Raw genomic sequence first — 10574 nt, 5'->3', positions numbered from 1 at the left:
ATTGAAAGCAGCAAGGGAAAAACAATAAATAACATACTAGGGAACTCCCATAAGGTTAACAGCTGATTTCTCAGCAGAAACTCTACAGGACAGAAGGAATGGCATGACATATTTAAAGTGATGAAAGGGAAGAACTTACAACCAAGGTTATTCTACCTGGAAAGTTTCTCATTCAGATTCGATGGAGAAATCAAAAGTGTTACAGACAAGCAAAAGCTAAGAGAATTCAGCACCACCAAACCAGCTCTACAGCAAATGCTAAAGGAACTTCTCTAAGTGGGAAACACAAAAGAAAAAAAGGACCTACAAAAACAAACCCAGGGCTTCCCTGGTGGTGCAGTGGTTGAGAGTCCACCTGCTGATGCAGGGGACACGGCTTAGTGCCCTGGTCTGGGAAGATCCCACATGCCGCGGAGGGGCTGGGCCCATCAGCCATGGCCGCTGACCCTGCGCGTCCAGAGCCTGTGCTCCGCAACGGGAGAGGCCACAACAGTGAGAGGCCCGCATACCGGAAAAAAAAAAAAAAAAAGAAAATGGCAATAGGAACATACATATGGATAATTACCTTAAACGTGAATGGATTAAATGCTCCAACCAAAAGCCACAGGCTTGCTGAATGGATACAAAAACAGGACTCGTATATATGCTGTCTACAAGGCACCCACTTCAGACCTGGGGACGCATACAGACAGAAAGTGAGGGGATGGAAAAAGATATTCCATGCAAATGGAAATCAGAAGAAAGCTGGAGTAGCAATACTCATATCAGATAAAATAAACTTTAAAATAAAGAATGTTGCAAGAGACAAGGAAGGCTACTACATAATGATCAGGGGATCAACCCAAGAAAAAGATATAACAATTATAAATATATATGCACCCAACATATGAGCACCTCAATAAATAAGGCAACTGCTAATAGCAACAAAAGAGGAAATTGACAGTAACACAGTAATAGTGGGAGACTTCAACACCTCATTAACACCAATGGACAGATCATCCAAACAGAAAATTAATAAGGAAACAGACGCTTTAAATGAAACGATAGACCAGTTAGATTTAATTGATATTTATAGAATATTCCATCCAAAAACAGCATATTACACTTTCTTCTCAAGTGCACATGGAACATTCTCCAGGATAGATCACATCTTTGGTCACAACTCAAGCCTCAGTAAATTTAAGAAAATTGAAATTATATCAAGCATCTTTTCTGAGCACAATGCTATGAGATCCTCAGACACTCTAAAACTCTTAGCGGACAACATAGGAAGAACACTGACATAAATCACAGCAAGATCTTTTTTTGATCCACCTTCTAGAGTAATGGAACTAAAATCAAAAGCAAACAAATGGGACCTAATGACACTTCAAAGCTTTTCCACAGCAAAGAAAAGCCTAAACAAGGCAAAAAGACAACCCTCAGAATGGGAGAAAATATTTGCAAATGAATCAGTGGACAATGGATTAATCTCCAAAATATATAAACAGCTCATGCAGCTCAATAGTAGAAAAACAAACAATCCAATCCAAAAATGGTCAGAAGACCTAAATAGACATTTCTCCAAAGAGGACATACAGATGGCCAAGAAGCACATGGAAAGCTGCTCAACATCACTAATTATTAGAGAAATGCAAATCAAAACTACAATGAGGTTTCACCTCACACCAGTCAGAATGGGTATCATCAGAAATTCTACAAACAGCAAAAGCTGGAGAGGGCGTGGAGAACAGGGAACCCTCTTGTACTGTTGGTGGGAATGTAAATTGATACAGCCACTGTGGAGAAGAGTATGCAGGTTCCTTTAAAAACTAAAAATAGAATTACCATATGATCCAGCATTCCCACTACTGGGCATGTACCCAGAGAAAACCATAATTCAAAAGGACACATGCACCCCAGTGTTCACTGCAGCACTATTTACAATAGCCAGGACATGGAAACAACCTAAATGCCCATCGAAGGACGAATGGATAAAGAAGATGTGCTACATATATACAATGGAATATTACTCAGCCATAAAAAGGAACGAAATTGGGTCATTTGTAGAGACGTGGCTGGATGTAGAGACTGTCATACTGAGTGAAGTAAGTCAGAAAGAGGAAAATAAATATCGTATATTAACGCATATATGTGGAAGCTAGAAAAATGGCACAGATGAACCGGTTTGCAGGGCAGAAATTGAGACACAGATGTAGAGAACAAACATATGGACACCAAGGGGGAAAGCGGCAGGGGGTCTGGATGGTGTTGTGATTGATGAATTGGGGGATTGGGATTGACATGTATACACTGATGTGTATCAAATGGATAACTAATGAGAACCTGCTGTATTATAAAAAAACCAAAAACCAAAAAAAAAAAAAAAAACGCATTAATGAAACACTAAGGACACTATGAACCAGGAAAGTTTGGGATATAAATTAGAGGACAGATCAAGTGCTTAGGGATTCCAGTATCATATTTTAGTCTGCCTTGTGCATGCAGGAGAATAACACTGAAATTCAACCTTTGCTATGTTATAAGAATCTAGCTTATGTTTTTCTGAATGTCCTAGGAATTTTTTGTACATTGTCATCCAGATTTTTTGTTTCTTGGGATCCTGACATTCCTCTCTGTCAGTTTTGGTCATCATTCCGGCGAGGACTTTCCTGTTCATTCAAGAACCTTTTCGTTTTCAACTTCAGCGTGTCATAACAAATTGGAGCACATCACTCAGGTGCTTAAAACCCTTCGAAGGCCCCTGCTGCTCCAGCATCAAGTCCCTGCTCTGCCTGGTAGACCAGGCCCTTCCAGTGGCCACCAGCGGGCTACCTCCATGCACCCCACAGTACAGCTGAAGACTGGTGACTCCCCAAACTTCCTTACTCCCACAGGCCTCAGGCCTCTCTCCTCAAACCACAGCTCCAGGGAATGGCTCTTTCCACCCACCAACATTCTCCACTTGCCAACGCTTCCCATCTTTCAGAAGCCCCTGGAAGCCCCACCCCACCAAAGAGGGACATCTATCCACTCATGTCTCACCTCAGCTCTGCTATAATAGGAGTGACTTCAACAGCCTTCAAGAAATGTCAACAAGTGTCTATCAGACAAATGAACTTGTTTCTTCCTTCTATCACAAAGGTGAAATTGTAGTAAAGAAATGACCTGAAGAACATTCCTTCTTATTCAGAAACATGTCAAGAGATTTTAAACATGAAAAAAAGCATGATAAAAGCTCACCTTCAGAAAGAATGAGGAACAGCTCCATTCCCCAGTCCACACTTCCCCACACTCTCTACTATCAAGGGTTATCTTTTTTTTTAAATTTTAATCTCTTCCAACTGCTAGCCATAAATCTCATTTCCTTGCTTATGTAATCAAAATACATTTTCATGTTTATTGGTGAGTTACAATGCCTTATTTGTACACTGCTTATTCTATCTTTTGTCTACCTTTTTAATTAGGCATTAATCTGTTCCTTACTGCTCAATTAGAAAGAAATATCACAATGTGCATATTAACTGTGTTATATACATTGCAAATATATTTCCCAGTTTGTTCTCTTACTTTCTAGCGAGGTTTCTGTTTGACTTTCATTAAGTCATATTTCTCAATTTTGTCCTTTATGGTTTCTGACCATAAACCTCTTTCTCATGTGAATATTTTATAAATTGTCACCTATATTGTCTTCAAGTACAATTAAGCCTTTTAACATTTTAAGGTTTAATCCATATAAAATTAATTCTGGTGAGTCAGGGGCCCAGCTTTCCCCTCTTCCCACCAAATGCTACCACTTGTCCCAACACTTTTTATTAAATAACACAATCCTTCCTCCACTGACTTGAGATGCCATTAGGACCCCATTCCTTCTCAACGTCCTTGGTGGAACTCCTTTAACCCACTGCTTCTTCACCCCACATTCCTTCACTGAACAGCATCCTCTACTCTTGTGGCTTTAACCATCACTTATAACTGATGACTTCTAAATATGTATTTCCAGGTATCTTCCCAGTTACTGTTTAACTATCTACTGGACAATTGCTTGCTTATCTGCACAAATCCACTCAAATGAGGTCCTTCAGGAATGACAATATATACATTTTAAAAATTTATTTATTTTATCCAGCAGGTTCTCATTAGTTACCCATTTTATACATATTCGTGTATACAGGTCAATCCCAGTCTCCCAATTCATCACACCCCAAACCCCCAGCCCTGCCATTTCTCCCCCCGGTGTCCATATGTTTGTTCTCTACATCTGTGTCTCAATTTCTGCCCTGCAAACCGGTTCATCTGTGCCACTTTTCTAGGTTCCACATATATGCGTTAATATACGATATTTATTTTCCTCTTTCTGACTTACTTCACTCAGTATGACAGTCTCTACATCCAGCCACGTCTCTACAAATGACCCAATTTCGTTCCTTTTTATGGCTGAGTAATATTCCATTGTATATATGTAGCACATCTTCTTTATCCATTCGTCCTTCGATGGGCATTTAGGTTGCTTCCATGTCCTGGCTATTGTAAATAGTGCTGCAATGAACATTGGGTCCATGTGTCTTTTTGAATTATGGTTTTCTCTGGGTATATGTCCAGGAGTGGGATTGCTGGATCATATGGTAATTCTATTTTTAGTTTTTTAAGGAACCTCCATACCGTTCTCCATAGTATCTGTATCAATTTACATTCCCACCAAGTGCAAGAGGGTTCCCTCTTCTTCACTCCCTCTCCAGCATTTGTTGTTTGTAGACTTTCCGATGATGCCCATTCTTCCTGGTGTGAAGTGATATCTAATGTAATTTTGATTTGCATTTCTCTACTAATTAGTGATGTTGAGCAGCTTTCCATGTGCTTCTTGGCCATCTGTATGTCTTCTTTGGAGAAATGTCTATTTAGGTCTTCTGACCATTTTTGGATTGGGTTGTTTGTTTTTCTACTATTGAGCTTCATGAGCTGTTTATACATTTTGGAGATTAATCCTTTGTCCATTGCTTCATTTGCAAATATTTTCTCCCATTCTGAGGGTTGTCTTTTCATCTTGTTTATGCTTTCCTTTGCTGTGGAAAAGCTTTGAAGTGTCATTAGGTCCCGTTTGTTTACTTTTGTTTTTCTTTCCATTACTCTAGGAGGTGGATCAAAAAAGATCTCACTGTGATTTATGTCAAAGAGTGTTCTTCCTGTGTTTTCCTCGAAGAGTTTTATAGTGTCCGGTCTTACATTTAGGTCTTGATTCCATTTTGAGTATATTTTTATGTATGGTGTTAGGGAATGTTCTAATTTCGTTCTTTTACACGTAGCTCTCCAGTTTTCCCAGCACCACTTATTGAAGAGACTGTCTTTTCTCCATTGTATATCCTTGCCTCCTTTGTCATAGATTAGTTGACCATATGTGTGGGTTTATCTCTGGGCTTTCTATCCTGTTCCATTGATCTATGTTTCTGTTTTTCGGCCAGTACCATATTGTCTTGACTACTGTAGCTTTGTAGTATAGTCTGAAATCAGGGAGTCTGATTCCTCCAGCTCTGTTTTTTTCCCTCCAGATTGCTTTAGCTATTCGGTGTCTTTTGTGTCTCCATACAAATTTTAAGATTTTTCGTTTTAGTTCTGTAGAAAATGTCATGGGTAATTTGATAGAGATTGCACTGAATCTGTAGATTGCTTTGGGTAATATAGTCAATACTTTCACAATATTGATTCCTCCAATCCAAGAACATGGTATATCTCTCCATCTGTTAGTATCATCTTTAATTTCTTTCATCAGTGTCTTATAGTTTTCTGCATACAGGTCTTTTGTCTCCCTAGGTAGGTTTTTTCCTAGGTATTTTATTCTTTCTGTTGCAGTGGTAAATGGGAGTGTTTCCTTAATATCTCTTTCATATTTCTTCAGCCCTAGTAGTGTTCTGGTGACATCTTTAGGGTTTTCGATGTATAGTATCATGTCATCTGCAAACAGTGATAGTTTTACTTCTTCTTTTCCAATATGTATTCCTTTTATTTCTTTTTTTTCTCTGATTGCCATGGCTAGGACTTCCAAAACTATGTTGAATAATAGTGGTGGGAGTGGACATCCTTGTCTTGTTCCTGATCCTAGAAGAAATGCATTCAGTGTTTCACCACTGAGAATGTCGTCCATGTGTTTGTTTTTTACGTCTTTTTCCCTGTAATTGATTTCTAATGTCATAGTGTTGTGGTCAGAAAAGATGCTTGATATGATTTCAGTTTTCTTAAATGTACTGAGGCTTGATATGTGACACATGATGTGATCTCTCTTGGAGAATGTTTTGTGTGCACTTGAGAAGAAACTGTAATCTGCCGTTTCTAGGTGGAATGTCCTATAAGTATCAATTAAATCTATGTGGGTTGTTGTGTCATTTAAAGCTTCTGTTTCCTTATTTATTTTCATTTGGGGTGATCTGTCCATTGTTGTAAGTGAGGTGTTAAAGTCCCCCACTATTATTGTGTTACTGTCAATTTCCGCTTTTATAGCTCTTATCAGTTGCTCTATGTATTGTGGTGCTCCTATGTTGGGAGCATATATATTTATAATTGTTATATCTTCTTCTTGGATTGATCCCTTGATCATTATGTAGTGTCCTTCCTTGTCTCTTGTAACATTTTTTATTTTAAAGTCTATTTTATCTGATATGAGTATTACTTCTCCAGCTTTCTTTGATTTCCATTTTCATGGAATACCTTTTTCCACCCTCTCACTTTCACTCTGTATGTTTCCCTAGGTCTGAAGTGGGTGTCTTGTAGACAGCATATATATGGGTTTTGTTTTTGTATCCATTCAGCAAGCCTGTGTCTTTTGGTTGGAGCATCTAATCCATTCATGTTTAAGGTTATTATCGATATATATGTTCCTATTACCCTTTTGGTAATTGTTTTGGGTTTGTTTTTTAGGTCCTTTTCTTCTCTTGTTTTTCCCACTTAGAGAAGTTCCTTTAGCATTTGCTGTAGAGCTGGTTTCGTGGTGCTGCATTCTCTTAGCTTTTGTTTGTCTGTAACACTTTTGATTTCTCCATCGATTCTGAATTAGATCCTTGCTAGGTAGAGTAGTCTTGGTTTTAGGTTCTTCCCTTTCATCACTGTAAGTACATCATGCTACTCTCTTCTGGCTTGTAGAGTTTCTGCTGAGAAATCAGGTGCTAACCTTATGGGAGTTCCCTTGTTTGTTATTTGTCATTTTTCCCTTCCTGTTTTCAGTAATTTTTCTTTGTCTTTAATTTTTACCAATTTGATTGGAGTGTTTCTCCTTGGGTTTATCCTGTGTGGGACTCTCTGGCCTTCCTGGACTTGGGTGGCTATTTGCTTTCCCATGTTAGGGAAGTTTTCGACTATAATCTCTTCAAATATTTTCTCTGGTCCCTTCTCGCTTTCTTCTTCTGGGACCCCTATAATGCGAATGTTCTTGTGTTTAATGTTGTCCCAGAGGTCTCTTAGACTATCTTCATTTCTTTTCATTCTTTTTCCTTTATTCTGTTCCGCATCAGTGAATTCCAGCACTCTGTCTTCCAGGTCACTTATCCATTCTTCTGCCTCAGTTATTCTGCTGTTGTTTCCTTTTAGTGTAATTTTCATTTCATTTATTGTATTGTTCATCTCTCTTTGCTTGTTCTTTAATTTTTCTAGGTCTTTGTTAAACATTTCTTGCATCTTCTCAATCTTTTCCTGCATTTTTTTCCGAGGTCCAGGATCATTTTCACTATCATTATTCTGAATTCTTTTTCTGGAAGTTTGCCTATCTCCACTTCATTTAGTTGTTTTTCTGGGGTTTCATCTTGTTCCTTAATCTGTTACATAGCCCTCTGCCTTCTCATCTCATCCGTCTTTCTGTGAATGTGGTTTTAGTTCCACAGGCTGCAGGATTGTAGTTCTTCTTGTTTCTGCTGTCTGCCCTCTCTCATTAATGTTCTTATAGTACCCCCAGGTCAAAAGAAGTAACCTAACAGTTCTTTTTATGAAGTAGTAGGTCCAGTCAAATTAATGAGTATTTATGACCTGACACTTTAGTAGCAGTGTCAGAGAATAATGCATATCAACGTAAAGGAAATAATATCTTTATTTTATTCTTAAAAAGCCACGTATATGTACCTGTTTGGGTACTGCACAGCTTCTCAAACCTTAGAAACAGATTGGGCACTGCCACTCTTGTTTCCACCTCTACGTTGATTTTTGGTTGGTACTTGTGTTTTATCACAGCATCCAACAAGCCTTCCCTCCCACTTCACAAAGATATGACGTCATTGAGAGGAATGTGGCATGACCTAGTGTTGAAACCAAACTACCTTTAGCTATAGGTTCGCATAGTGTTGGATAGATGTCACTGTGTTTCCTCTGAAATTTTAAAATATGCTGTGGTACCCCAGTTCATTTGCTTCTGTGCCTTGGGGCACCTTAGTGCATGGTTTGGGAACTACAGCCCGAACTTAGCTTCCCAGTGTTGGCAGTACTTGGGTTAGTGGTGAAGCCTGGCAATCAGAGCATAGTGTGCAGACATATACATACTCATTTACATCTTGGTGTTCACTCACCTGTCAGCCAGCTTGAGCTTCGAGTGCTGAGGACCAGGAGCCGTGCTTGGACACTGATGGGGTGGGGGGAAGGGGGAAGTGCCTTACAGTGAACAGGGAGACAGCATTTCCTCTCAAGGAGCTTATTGGAGGAATTACAGAATTGGGAAGAGATCAGCAAACTTTCTAGTAGGGGCCAGGTCGTCAGTATTTTAGGTTTGCTGACCTTGCAGTCTCTGGGGAATCTGTTCAGTCCCAACATGAGGATATGAAAGCAGCCTTGGGCAATATGTAAACAAATGGGTGTGGCTCTGTTCTAGTAAAACTTTATTTACAAAAGCAGAGGTGGGTCGAATCTGGCCCACAGGTCACAGTTTGTGCAACCTCTGTAATAGAGATGTAATTAAAGTGTCCTGGAAGCAGAAGAAGGAGCATCAGACTTTTGGGGAACAGGAAGGTATGACAAAGGTGATAATGAGCTCTTCCTGACTCCCACCAGCAGTCTCCCAGGTGAATTGAGGAGAGGGTGGCAGAAAGGAGTACAGAGGGAATTCCAGGCAGAAGGGAAAACATGTGCAAATGTAAAGAGTCCTGAAGGGGTCCGGCAGCTTGGAGAATGGAATCAATTTTAGTGTAACCTGGAATGAGATTGGAGGGGAGGCACAGGGCTTCTTTCCTGGGTTAAAAGAGTTTCATGGATCATTTTTCTCATTTTTGGTTTTCTGCCTCATTTTTTTGGTGAATCATGTCCTCTAGTAGTCTCCAGAGAATGGCTGCAAGGAAGAAATATCTTTTGAGATCGGGCATGTCTTTATAAAATGTATTTTATTCTTTCAATTAATAGTTTGAGTATAGAAGTCAAGCGTGAAAGTAATTTTCACTCGGCTTTTGGAAGACGTTCTCTTTAGCTTTCAGTGCTAAGACGTCTGTGTTTTCCTCTCCTCCCTGCCTCCCCTCTCCTCCCCCAGAGTGTTTACTGACCACACACCCAGTGTCTCCTGTACACCCGTGGCCCGCTCTGGAGATAGCGCCGTCACCTTCCCCGTGTGACAGTAGAGGGTTCGTGGGGCTCACAGGGCAGTCGCAGAGTCCTGGCTCAGGGAGCTGCTCCCATGTTGCGCTCATTCCTGGGCCCTGGGTGGGACCTCCCCCTCCCCCTCCCTGGAAGCTTTTCAGAGCTTCTTTTACGCAGTTATTATGGGTGCTGTACCGTGGAAGGAGTCTTTTTAAATTCATTGTGCTGGGTACTTGGTGGCATCTTTGAGGACTAGATTTTTTCAGTTAAATATGGATTCTGTGTATGTTCTTGTTATTGCAGTTTTCTCTTAATCGGTCTCCTTTAAACACGACTTCCTTCAAGCTTCCCTCTTCCTTCAAACCTTTACGTCTCCCTACACAGTCTGGTCTCCATCTGCCTTCCCAAATTGAGCTTTCCAGTCCGGCCAGGTTGGGGTTTTCCATAGGTACATCTCTCATTTTACTTAAATCCCCACACTTCACTTTAATAGTACAATAGAGTCTACCTACCTGCAAAGTTTCTGTTCCTGGAGAGCATTCCTCAGAGGGCAGTGCTTGAGGAACTTAAGCTCTTGTGAGTAGGCGGATAGGAGTGGGGAGTGGAATTAGGAGAGTGGTTGCTGGTCAGAGCTTTTTAATGATTTTTATGTTCCCTAACAGGAAACAGTGAGAAAAAAAAAAAAAAAGGGACACTAAGGAGGATGGGACTTGGCAGTAGGACACTATCTGCTTTCCCACCTGGTTGCTCGGGGTGACCACCCAGGCACCTCCTCTCCGGTAGGCTCAGCGAACTACTTGCACATTTATTTTGCTGTGCTGTGATTAAGCAGCTTTTCTCCTTCCAGTGTTTCATTCCTTCGTGTGTTAATGACAAGGGAGTTATCTCACTGTGGCTACAAGAATAGAGGCTCGGAATAAAGACGCTTTGGGTCGTCTTTGCTCACCGATCTGTGCCTGAGCAGGTGTTTCTCAAGCCCCCTTCCAGGCCGGAGTAGATTCTCACCAGCAGAACGCGCTCACTCACTCTCTGTCATGTTCCTGCTCCCTCTCTGCCCACCT

The sequence above is a fragment of the Neophocaena asiaeorientalis genome, unplaced genomic scaffold (assembly GCF_003031525.2).
Source record: "Neophocaena asiaeorientalis asiaeorientalis breed wild unplaced genomic scaffold, Neophocaena_asiaeorientalis_V1.1 scaffold229, whole genome shotgun sequence".
Lineage (NCBI taxonomy): Eukaryota > Metazoa > Chordata > Mammalia > Artiodactyla > Phocoenidae > Neophocaena > Neophocaena asiaeorientalis.
Note: the sequence above shows the minus strand (reverse complement) of the source record.